Here is a 10,959-nt window from a genome sequence, read left to right on the forward strand (position 1 = left end):
TTTTCAGTTTGTTAGTGGTATGTTGCTATTGCTGGTCCACTGCAATCTATCACCTGTCTCTTTATCAAAGACAAAATATTTGTTCCTGATTACTAAGATCAACGCCTCTATAAGCTTTTTCTTGTCTTTGTAGTACACCTCTAAGCTTCCATTTTCTTCCAATTAAATTTCCATCTGCCCTTTGACTTTCAGAGGATAACAAGTTATTTTATCATGTGGAATTCCTCTTTTTCTTTTTTAATGCTTTTCATCACTCTGTCATTTACTAAATACATTTATATTCAGAAAGGAAACATTTTAACAGACAAATATGGTCAGTAACCATATTAATAATGGTGATGACACTCATATCCACATTTGGTCTTCTCAGATTTTGATCAGAGAAGTCACCCATCATCTTCTATATTTAATCCCCCATTCTTCAGTTAGAACAGTTCCCAAATATTTTCTTTTGCACTTTTCAAATACTCTCATCTTGACATTTTCATAGGATTTTCATGTATATGATCAGTCTAATTCCCCTTCACTGACCATTTCATGCACAGTTTTACAGCCAGAATTTTTCATCAGTCCTGGAAATTTACAGAATCCTAAATTTACTGATCTAAATTCAGAACTCATTCTTGTTTGCCTAATATTACTTAGCTTTCTCTGTGCAACACTGCTACTTTCTTATAATTCTCTGTTCCACATGGGGCTGACAGGTTTGACAAAGTAAGAAAAGCTGCAGATAGTAGGGGAATGCATAGAGTATTGGTAGGTGAATTAAGAAAGACAGACTGCCATAAGTAGATATGTGATTATTAGGATTATAGTTAATGGGCTGGGAAACAATATAAGCAACATAATGAAATTAGGAGTCTGAAAATCAGCTTGTTAGTGTTTAATGAGGGAAATGGTTATAACCTTCCAGTGTCCAATATGATTTCTTCTTCCACTAATGTAATTGATGGGTTACATCAAGTTAGAAATTCTCATTGCTATGTGTTTCAGAAAAATGCCTACCATTATTATATCCAATAGCAGCAAATGTTTACCAAACTGTAAAACAAAACAGACAAAACAAATCAGCAAAACTCTGATGCTAGCAGTAGCTACTGAAATATTTATACTCTCCATAAAGTTTATTCAGTGTATGTAAAATGAAATAGAGCTGCTATTTTTGTGCATATATGATGTTTCTTCAACTAATTTATGCATTAACAACTTTTGGAAATCATAAGTAAAAGAGTTTTGTTATTTTTTGTTTCGTTATTTGTGGTGGTGTTTTTATTTTTTGTTTCTTTAAGAAACAAATAGCTAACAGGTTTAATCATTAGATTTCATCCATATCTACTTTCTTTTTTTAGCATAGCCAGCAGGTAATCACATTTGAATGTGTAAGCATTTCTAATTTACCACTACTTTAGAATCCTGTAAATTTTCCCATCCCATATACTACTGCAGTCTTACATTAGCATCTTAAATTAATATGCTGGTTTTAGACAATGGTTTGGTTGTTACTAAATGATAGGAGCACAAGCCAGGCCTCTCATGTAGGGCACAGCCAAGACAGGTGTCCTGAATTAGGCAAAGGGTTACTTCATACCACATGACATCATAAGGAAGGCCATAAAGCTTTGAGGAGCTGGCCATGAATAGTTGCCGCTTGGATGTTGTTGGGCATTGGCTATTGAGGGGTGAGGCCTTGTGTTGCTGGTGGACAGCTGTGCAGCAGTCAGTAGAGGGTAAGTAATTGCACTGCAGCTATCATCGTGCTTTCTTTTTCCTTGGCTGTTCTAGTAAATAGCTTTTATCTCAATCCAAGAGTTCTATTTTATTTCTAACGTTCTTCCTCATCCCTCTTGGTGGGAGTAAGTGAACGGCTGTATGGTGCTGAGCTGTTTGTGAGGTTAAACTATAACAATTAACTATTTAACTTACTTAAAAACTTCAAATGTATTAAGTACATATACATATTAAAAAGTCAACAATCTAGCTGACATGTTACTCAAAGACCAGATTTCTTGTAAAAATAAACAAAATGTCCTGTTCAGAAACAAATCTGCTAAGTAATTATGTTCAAAACTCTTCTTAATGTTCTGTTGATGCATTCTGCCTATAAGTTAGAATAACGGTGCATTAGCTTAGAACTCTTCAGGCTGTGTTGTACTACACTGTTAACTGGTTAAAAGCAGTAGTTAAAAACAAACAACAACAAAAAGCTACCAAACCAACTGTGCTTTCTGTAAGAAGAATGTTCTCTACTCTGCTTCTGACTCAGCAGGCTAAAAGGGATGAAAGAATTGCTCCTGAAGGAAGCGACTAGAAAAAATCTGATAACTGTGAACTAGCTCATTTTTTTTTTCATTAATATCACTGTGGAATTCAAGTGTTGAGTTATAGTATATTTCAAAAAAGTTTTTTCAAACTCTCTGAAACTCCAAAATCATGTTTTTTAACTAATTCCTCTAGATTTTCTCAACCATTTTTAGAGCACTCGTTACATCATGTTTTTTAACTCCTGAAAAGGTTTGATTTTGGAACTGTTTACATCAGGATTTATTTCTTAGTTGGATAATGTGGTACAAATCTGTACTTCATGTCTAAGATTCTTGTACCCAGTGCCTGGATGTTCCTCCATTATTTTTTTGTACTACCATCTTTTTGTTCTTTTCACAATGCTTCAACTAGCACTAGGGAGTCAGTTGCATCCTGAGTTTCTCAAGAGCTTCCCTCTCCCCTGGAGGGAGAAATGCTGTATACACAAGCTTCACTTCCTCTTCAAAAGTTCCTCAGGGGTTACTCGAGACTCTGAAGTAATTCAGGAATGGGAAATAAAGTCCTTCATTTCCTACTCTGCTGAACACACTGTTCAGTTTCCCCTGTACATCCCAGTTTAAGTTTTATAGATATGAATCCTATACAACATATATTTTAAATCAGAAGTGAAAAAACCTCATGAATTCCAGAGGCAAAATTTAAGATACCTATGATACTTTAAATAAATTTCTCTTTCAGTGTATGTAAAATATATTCGAAAAAATGCACTCTGTTAATAACGTTGGAGGAAAAAGCACTTACATAAAAATCTTAATAGCCATAAATGTTGAATAATAGATTTTTTTGCCAGAAAAAAACTACTTTAGTACTTTTTTTTTTTACTGTCACTATTCCTGTGTTACTCACTGCAGTAATATTTTCTCTTTTGAGCTCCCTTCAGGCCTGCAATTGTGCAAAGAGAAAAGGGATATTGAAGAAAAGAGGTTTTGGTTTTTTCTTTAGAGTTGATCAAAGTTATTCAGAGCTAAAGAGTGTATAAATTACAGAGAAGCAACCTTACAGAATAAAGCTGAATTCAAGTAGTAATAATTAAGCAATGAATTTTACAATTTGTAAATTGCCACATCAGATATAATAAAACAGCATTTTGTGAACAGGAAAAACTGCAAAAATCTCATAGAAATGAGAACGTAATAATGAGGTCCTATGAAGGCTTGGGTGTTAGTCCTCCACTCAGGTGACAACTCATTGATAGGATGCAAGGAAACAGACAAGGAGAGCTTTAGAATGGACATCAGGAACAACTTCCTTCTGCAGCCAGATCACCCTCAATGTAAAGAAGTGGTGGATTCACCATGCCTGGAGATATTTAAGAGGTAGGTTTATATATAGCTTTAAGGACACAGTTTAGGGATGGGACTCAGTAGGTCAGGTTGATGACTGGACTAGAGAAGTAGATGATAGCAATAGCTAGCAGAATGTTAATAATGATGGGCATCTGTTCCCATGGGGTTAGCACTTCAACAAGTCTTATTCCCCATGGGAACAGATAATACAGTGAAGTAGCTCAAAGTTTAGAGAAACAATTTCTGAACTTCTCTTTCTTGAAAAGCTAATTCTGGTAGTATTTGTGGTTAAGTAATTCAGAAGCTACTTTGGGAAATGATAGCAGCTAAACCTCCAGCAGTGAATATGGTATAGTCAAGTTTAACACCTTAAAAGTAAGTAGATTATCAAAACATGGCATAAGAACAAGCTTCAGAAAGAAAGATCCAGTAAAGCACGGTTAGTCAAAAAGTGTGCGTAGCAAATGGTAAAACTGAGCTAAGTATCTAAATAGTAAGTCATATATCGTTATTTCTAAAAATAAATAAAAAAAAAAAAGCAACAAGCATTGAAAGAGAAGTTGTGAGAAAGGGTGGGAAGTTATCTATCTGAATGCTGGGCATACCAATTAACAGGATAGTTTCTGGTGTTCCTAAAGCTACAAGTCTAATTTTCAGTGATTATTTTTTTTTCTGTTTGAAGATATGGCTTTTGTGTGATTATACTGACATGTCTGTGCTATACCATAAATTCAAGAAATGTTTTCAGGATGTAAACCAAGTTAGACTTTCAAATATCAAATAAGATATAGACTGACAGAAGAGAAACTGAGTTAATTCTTGTGGTACGAACATGGGCAGCAGATATTATGTATCAGAGAAACGACACAAGTGATAAAGGATGAGCTCATTACACTGCATTGCCTCCTGCAGCTGGATATAAACAAGGCCTCTTGTCTCTGCTTGATCTTTTAAGTCTATGAAATTTGTAATAATTTAGAATCTCTGAGGCTCATCAGATTTCTCCAAGTTCAGATCTTTATAAGAGGGAGCTAAATATATTATATATGATGTATATCATACATCAGCTCATATATAAAAAGTTGGGAATGCTTTTTTTTTTGTTATGAGAAAAGCAGTTTAAGAGGGAAAAAAAAAACCACAGCTAAGGCTCTTTAAGATTCTTTAGGTGTATAAGGTGAATTTATCTCATTAGTACAATTTTGGTAGACTTCCACAGGATCTTTAACAAGTCTTGAATCAGGAGTCTAAGAAGTGACAAAAATTAACAAAAAGAGTATTATATAATGGATTAAAAAACTACTTACAGGACTGAAGTGAAGAAAATTTTCACTGTGACAAATAAATATTAGTTCTGTTTCATATAAGAACTGTTCCTGGAAAGTAATTGAGCACTGAGACAATAAATCTGCAAGTGGTACAAGATTAGCTGGATTAACCAGGACCAGAAGTAGCTGTGAAGATCTTCAGAAAACTATATTCAATCAGGATAATGGGAAACTTTGTAGATGAAATGTGATACTAGTAAATGCAAAGTAGAGTGTAAAAGAGACAGAAATGCAAATCTCACTTCTCAAAAAATGCAAGGCATAAATACTCATTTCAATAGACATTTCAAAAATGCTAGTCATAAATATAGGGAGCTGGAGTATCATCAGAAATAGTCTATATGTCAATATTGCAGTTTTACTGGGATTTTTGGATACTTCATTTTGAAAAAAGTTTCAAAATGGAAGGAGCTCAAAAAGTTAAAATATTGAAGCTGTGGGAAAAAATGTCATACAAAAGCAGTTTGGAAAGGTTAGGGGTTATGTGCTTTAGCAAAGAGATGAGTGAAAAACACAAGGAAAAAACATAGATAAGTAGCAATAATTACATTCTTGTTTCATAATACAAGAACATGACAACATTCAATATAGTTCAAAGGCAGAAACCTATATGTACAATTTTTCATATAAAATATTGATCTACTGTGACAGATTTCCTTTCAACAATGTGTTAGATTTAGTGAGATTCATTGAGGATTTATGTATTTACAAGATGATCACAAATAATCAAATAGATGGCAAAAAATTCAAAAGTTAAATTATGCTTTTTATAAAACTTCTATTAATCTCTAGCAATTAGAAATCAGTAGGTGACCTCTGTAAGGGGGAAAAATAATGCTATACATATGGCATCTCCATATTGGCTAACTTAGTCCCTTGGGCTTTTTGATTCTGCCATTTCTTAAACATAAAACATTGTACAAAATGACCAGTGGACTTTTAGTATGACAGTATGGCATTTAGTTTTTATGCTTCTGTACAGTCTAATTATATATTAGAATCTACATGTTCAATTACTTTAGTTTCTTGCAACATTACTTTATAACTCAAATCAGAATAGAGCTCCAAGTGAATTCTTAAACAAATAAGAAATGAAGCTTGTTACAAATGCAATCTGGAGTACATGAACAACCACTTTATTTAGCTAGTAAAAATCTAACGGATGCCTGAGCAAGCATCCCAGAGGAACAAACAAGCAATTAAAAAGTCAAAATCACAAAAATGTCAGTGGTAATTTTGGCTCTCTTTCCCATCAGGAGCACTCATTAAATAAACATGAGCCTTCTTTTTATATTTTTGTGGTTTTGCTTTTTCCTTGAGTTATTATTGTTCCTTTGGGCTTTTGTTTTTATCTGATATTTCTTTCTCCTACATCTTACATTATAGCCTTGATATAAGGAATATAAATTATATTATCTGTCTTACCAGATGTCAGAATTACAGTTGTGTGAAAAAGGTCCCAGGCCAAATAAGTTTATAAAAATTAGCTTATTGTCCAAAAGATTTTTTTATTGACGAAGGCAATCTGATGATAATAATAGGACTACTATACCAGCTAGGATTCTATTAAAAAAAAAAAAGTTCCTGCTCTATCAATTTCACTAAGTATCAGGTTTTCAATATTGGTCTTTATCAATCTCCCCATTAATTCTAAATAGTCCACCAGTATCTTGGTTCTAGACTTGTTCCATAGAGAAAGAGGAACTATAACATCAGGTAGATTGTTGTTTTCCTGGAAATAACTGTGTAATCACAGATTAGATAATCACAGAAATATGTGATGTAGTAGAAAGAAGTGTTGTATAGATTTATTTTCTACTATTAAAAAAGCGAGTTCCCAACATCAAAATAATATGAAGAGATCTAATTCATCATTTTTTCAACGACCAGAGGGAACATTAAATAACAGCTCTAGAAAACTGTTGAATTAAAGATATTGTACGTATGATAAGGAAACGATAATGTAAATATCAGTTTGAATGCAGTAAATAAAAATATATTCTTTGTTTTGAAGTCCAGAATTAGGAATATCATTTATTATTATATAATCATATAATATTATATTAATCATATATTATTATATTATATAAGCATTCATTACATGTTGAAAGACAATGTAGAAAAATTGGGTTATTTTTAATTATGATAAAGAAATATTATTGGTTTGCTTCCTAGGAAAATATTTGGAACAGCCTAAGGTCCACCTCCATGATTGCATAAGCTGACTCTATGAATTCTATTCAAATTCTTTCAATAATTATTCCCTGCATTCTTTCTTCCACCTTTTTCTATAACTTTTCTTGCCAACCACTGTAAAAAAAAAAAAAAAAAAAAGAGAGAGAGAATATCGAAGTGTATGAATTCCTATATTTATTTAGCTGTAGTAATGATATATGTTTCCTCTCATGATATATAAAACTATCTATTCTACTAGAGAATCTGTGATTTTTTTTTTAATGTATATTCACATTATGTGTGTTGGTTTTTTTTGAGGTCAGAAAACATTTCAGTTGGTAATTACAAACATCTGAAATGCTTTTAAAATCCTGTGAAATTCTGTTAATCTTAATTCTGGACACCTGGTCCCATCTGAGATTCAGGTGAATGTGTGGTTTGTCTTCATGTTCATCTTTAAAAAAGCAAGCCTGTCACACTCTCAGCAATGTTATATCAATCAGACAATGTTGCCTCTATTCTCTCTACTTTTATTAACTTCTGACAGTAGCCAAAGTTATTCGTGAATGAAAATGGGAAGACCTTGATGAAGTCATTATTTCTGAATGTGATAATTACATTATGATCAGAGGACAAGATGTTGATGCAGCAGTTCTTGATAGGTGGAACCTCTAGCATAAAATTATATACTGAGTACTACTATCCATGGTAATAGCCTGAAACAAAACAGACTGGGTAGCAGTATTTCTGTAAAGGAAAATTGTGGTGGAAGAGACCCAGCAGAGAAATAATGGGAGAAAAAGAATGTATAAAGTAAATTGGAAAAATTGTTTGTTTCTGTTAGTACAATTGCTGAAAAACAAGAGAAAGCTCAAATGCTGGCAGGACAAGCTACCCACGAAAAATGGTAAAAACTAGAAATGAGATTAGCTACTCGAGATCACTGCAGCCAATGGTTCCTGAAAACGATATGGATTTAAGTCTCAGAAATAGGAGAGCAGAGAATTTTTTTTTTTTTTTTTTACTTCTGATAGTGATACTTTGTGTTGGAGTATGGTACTGAGATTATAACAAAACTTGTTAAAGAAAAGAAACGTAGCTTTAAACTAGCAATACTTCTGAGTCAGCAAGCTGTGATTAACCTGCTTCATCTTCTGCATAAATCTGTAGAAGTTTTACCATAACTTTTAGGGCAAGCAGGTTAGAATTATCGTTTAAACCCTACTGAAGACATTTGGGCCCACTTTCTTCTTATAAGGCATTTTAATTACCTTGTCCTATCTTGTTGTCTAGTCAATAATTAATGGGAAAAACAAGCAGCTCAAGCTAATGCCACCAGTATTAGGATTCATCTTTGTAGGAAATTAATCAGTCTCTGGAAGCATTTTGTATTCTAACTACTACAAAGACAGCGTTGATGTCCAGTTTAGAAAACACATAACTTTTTAGTAATTAATTTTAAATTTCCTCAATTTTGCCTTTAAACTTGAGGAAGTGATTTTAACCACATAGTTAAAGCCAGATGTATATTAGGGATTTTGCTGAATGAAAGATTTGTAAGGTGGAAAAAGGTATTAATTTGAGGTGTAGCACCATGAGCTTCAGTGAGGACAATACACAGGTTGTATGGTCAAATATATGTCACTGATACAAGCATTATGCAAAAAATCTGAAATTAATAATTGGAGGGTAAATATCATTTTTATCTTGACAATAATTTCTTCTTTCATTCCCAGAATTATTTCATAGACTGGACTTATTCCTTGCCAGTGAAAATATCCCCCGTGAACTTTTGAAGGGCTTAAATCAGTCTTAATTGCTTTGAATCAATTCAGATGTGTGTAAGTTGCTCCAAAAGTAATGCTTCCTATTTATTTTCATGGAGACTACAACAGGAACAAAACACAGTAACACTGTTTGATAGTATTCTATTCTCACCGAGAATTTCTTCTATGTTTTCACGAGTCACAACCGTTAGCTGATTCAGCAGATTTGCTAATAGAGATGATCTTCCTTTTGTGGTGTGTGACAGTTGTGCATGAACAACTGGAATAACAATTGTCTTTCACTTGCTGTTTCCACTGTCAGAATGCACCGCCCTCACTGAATGAGCCTCACTGTGCTCATACCCACTGTTTGGTCTCCAGAAACATTCAGCAAGTATCAGTGTCTGTCAGAGATGCCATTTTTATCTCACTTCAATCTCAACTTCAACGGCATGCCTTTGTTTCATATGCTCTTCCACGTCAGATAACATTCTGTCAGACTGCCCCTATGTTGCCATCTGTTACACAGCAACAAAATGTAATGGAATATTGGTGGGAAAGTACAATCCTAACTGCCATCCAGCCAACATCTGTTGCTTATGTTGTGGGCCAACAGAATAAAATAGGAGGTGTTAGTTTTGGAGCAGTCCTTGCAAATCTGTTAAATTCAAGCTATTCAAGGCACGAATCTGGGTCTAGATTAAACATAAAATGATCTAGTGAAGAATTCTGAGCTGTAGTTCTTTAAGTAATCTGGATAGAAAAGAATATATTAAGGAATAGCCTTGAATCAATTAATTCACAAACAGTATAAGATGGAAAGTATTTTGTGAGAAATAAAGTTTGACTTCAGCTTATTTTATCTGCCTTCAGAGTTTACATCTTTTCTTAAATAGGTATTTAAATGTAGAATGGGAATCTGTAAGCTGTGTAAATCAGGATTTCCTTTGAAAAATTTGACACACAAAATATGATTATAAAAGCATTATTTGTCTTTTCCTTTCTTTACTTTATTCCACTGTTTACTACCGTGGGGAAAAAATACATTCTACTTGTGATTGTATTGTCAAAATGTTTGTTTTATGGTAGAGCTCTTTCAGATATTTCATTTGATATTTGGTAACCAGGAGCCTAAGATGTGTTGTAATGATTGCCTTATCAACTTTCTTGTACTGTGCTTTATAACCAGTTTATAGAGTCCTTGTATTTTAGGAGTTGAATATATTCTTTTGAGAATTCCATAGATTTTAGAAAGGTGGCCTCCATATTTTATGTTTTAGGAAGATTGTGGAAAACAATGTAGTTTACACTTGGGAATTTTTCAAACTTCACTTTTAAAATCTTACCTTAATATTCTCTGAAAAATTAGGAAACAGCTGCCATGAAGAGAAGTGGAAGAAGAGAATCCTGGCTGAACTTTTCCCCTGTTTAATGGTGGTCCCATCGTCTAATTTTTTCTTTGCATTTACTGTTAGAAATGCCGATGCAGTAGAAGATACCTGCTTTGCTGGTTTTCTGAACTCCAAAGTCAGCTTTTACAACTGTAGAGTTAAGGTGACATTCTTTTAATTTATAACTGACAGTGTTTTATAATAGTGTCTTCTGTCTCTAAATGTTCCCCAGAAGTGCAATTTTGAAACTAGATTACAGGCACTGTAATGAAACCATGGAAACCATAACTTCATGAACTTATTTTTCACTAGCTCAGAACTGAAACTGTTTTCATCTGTGGAATGAAATGCCTGTAAATAAATGGCAGCACAAATAAACAAGTAGGGTTGTGTAACTGCTATTAATAACTACATTCTGTTTTTTTTTTTTTGTGAGATGGAAAACAAATGTGTGTAGTAAACTGTTACCTCTTGAATGAAGGTACAACACTTGCTGTTTACTCGTATATGGCCAACTATAATGGAAGACAAATTCTACCTGGAGATGCTTTAAAAAAAAAAAAGGCAGAAACTGATGGTAGTAAAATGTACCAAGCTTGCTCACATTATGACTGCAAATATCTAGTAGATATTTGATCTTATTCACATAATGGCTGCGAAAATACAGTAGATATTTCTTCCTCATCCAAAT

General features: G+C 33.4%; 1 long non-coding RNA gene across 1 annotated transcript; it reads left to right on the forward strand.

The window, feature by feature from the left end:
• The first annotated feature begins 1,643 nt into the window (after window positions 1-1,643).
• Window positions 1,644-10,661, forward strand: LOC116226053 (uncharacterized). The gene is made up of 3 exons (XR_004166219.2): window positions 1,644-1,727; window positions 3,518-3,638; window positions 10,247-10,661. It is a non-coding gene; the product is annotated as an uncharacterized LOC116226053 (long non-coding RNA).
• Window positions 10,662-10,959: the final 298 nt, after the last annotated feature.

The sequence above is a fragment of the Phasianus colchicus genome, chromosome 4, assembly GCF_987193195.1.
Source record: "Phasianus colchicus chromosome 4, bPhaCol1.hap1.1, whole genome shotgun sequence".
In the NCBI taxonomy this organism is placed as follows: Eukaryota; Metazoa; Chordata; class Aves; order Galliformes; family Phasianidae; genus Phasianus; species Phasianus colchicus.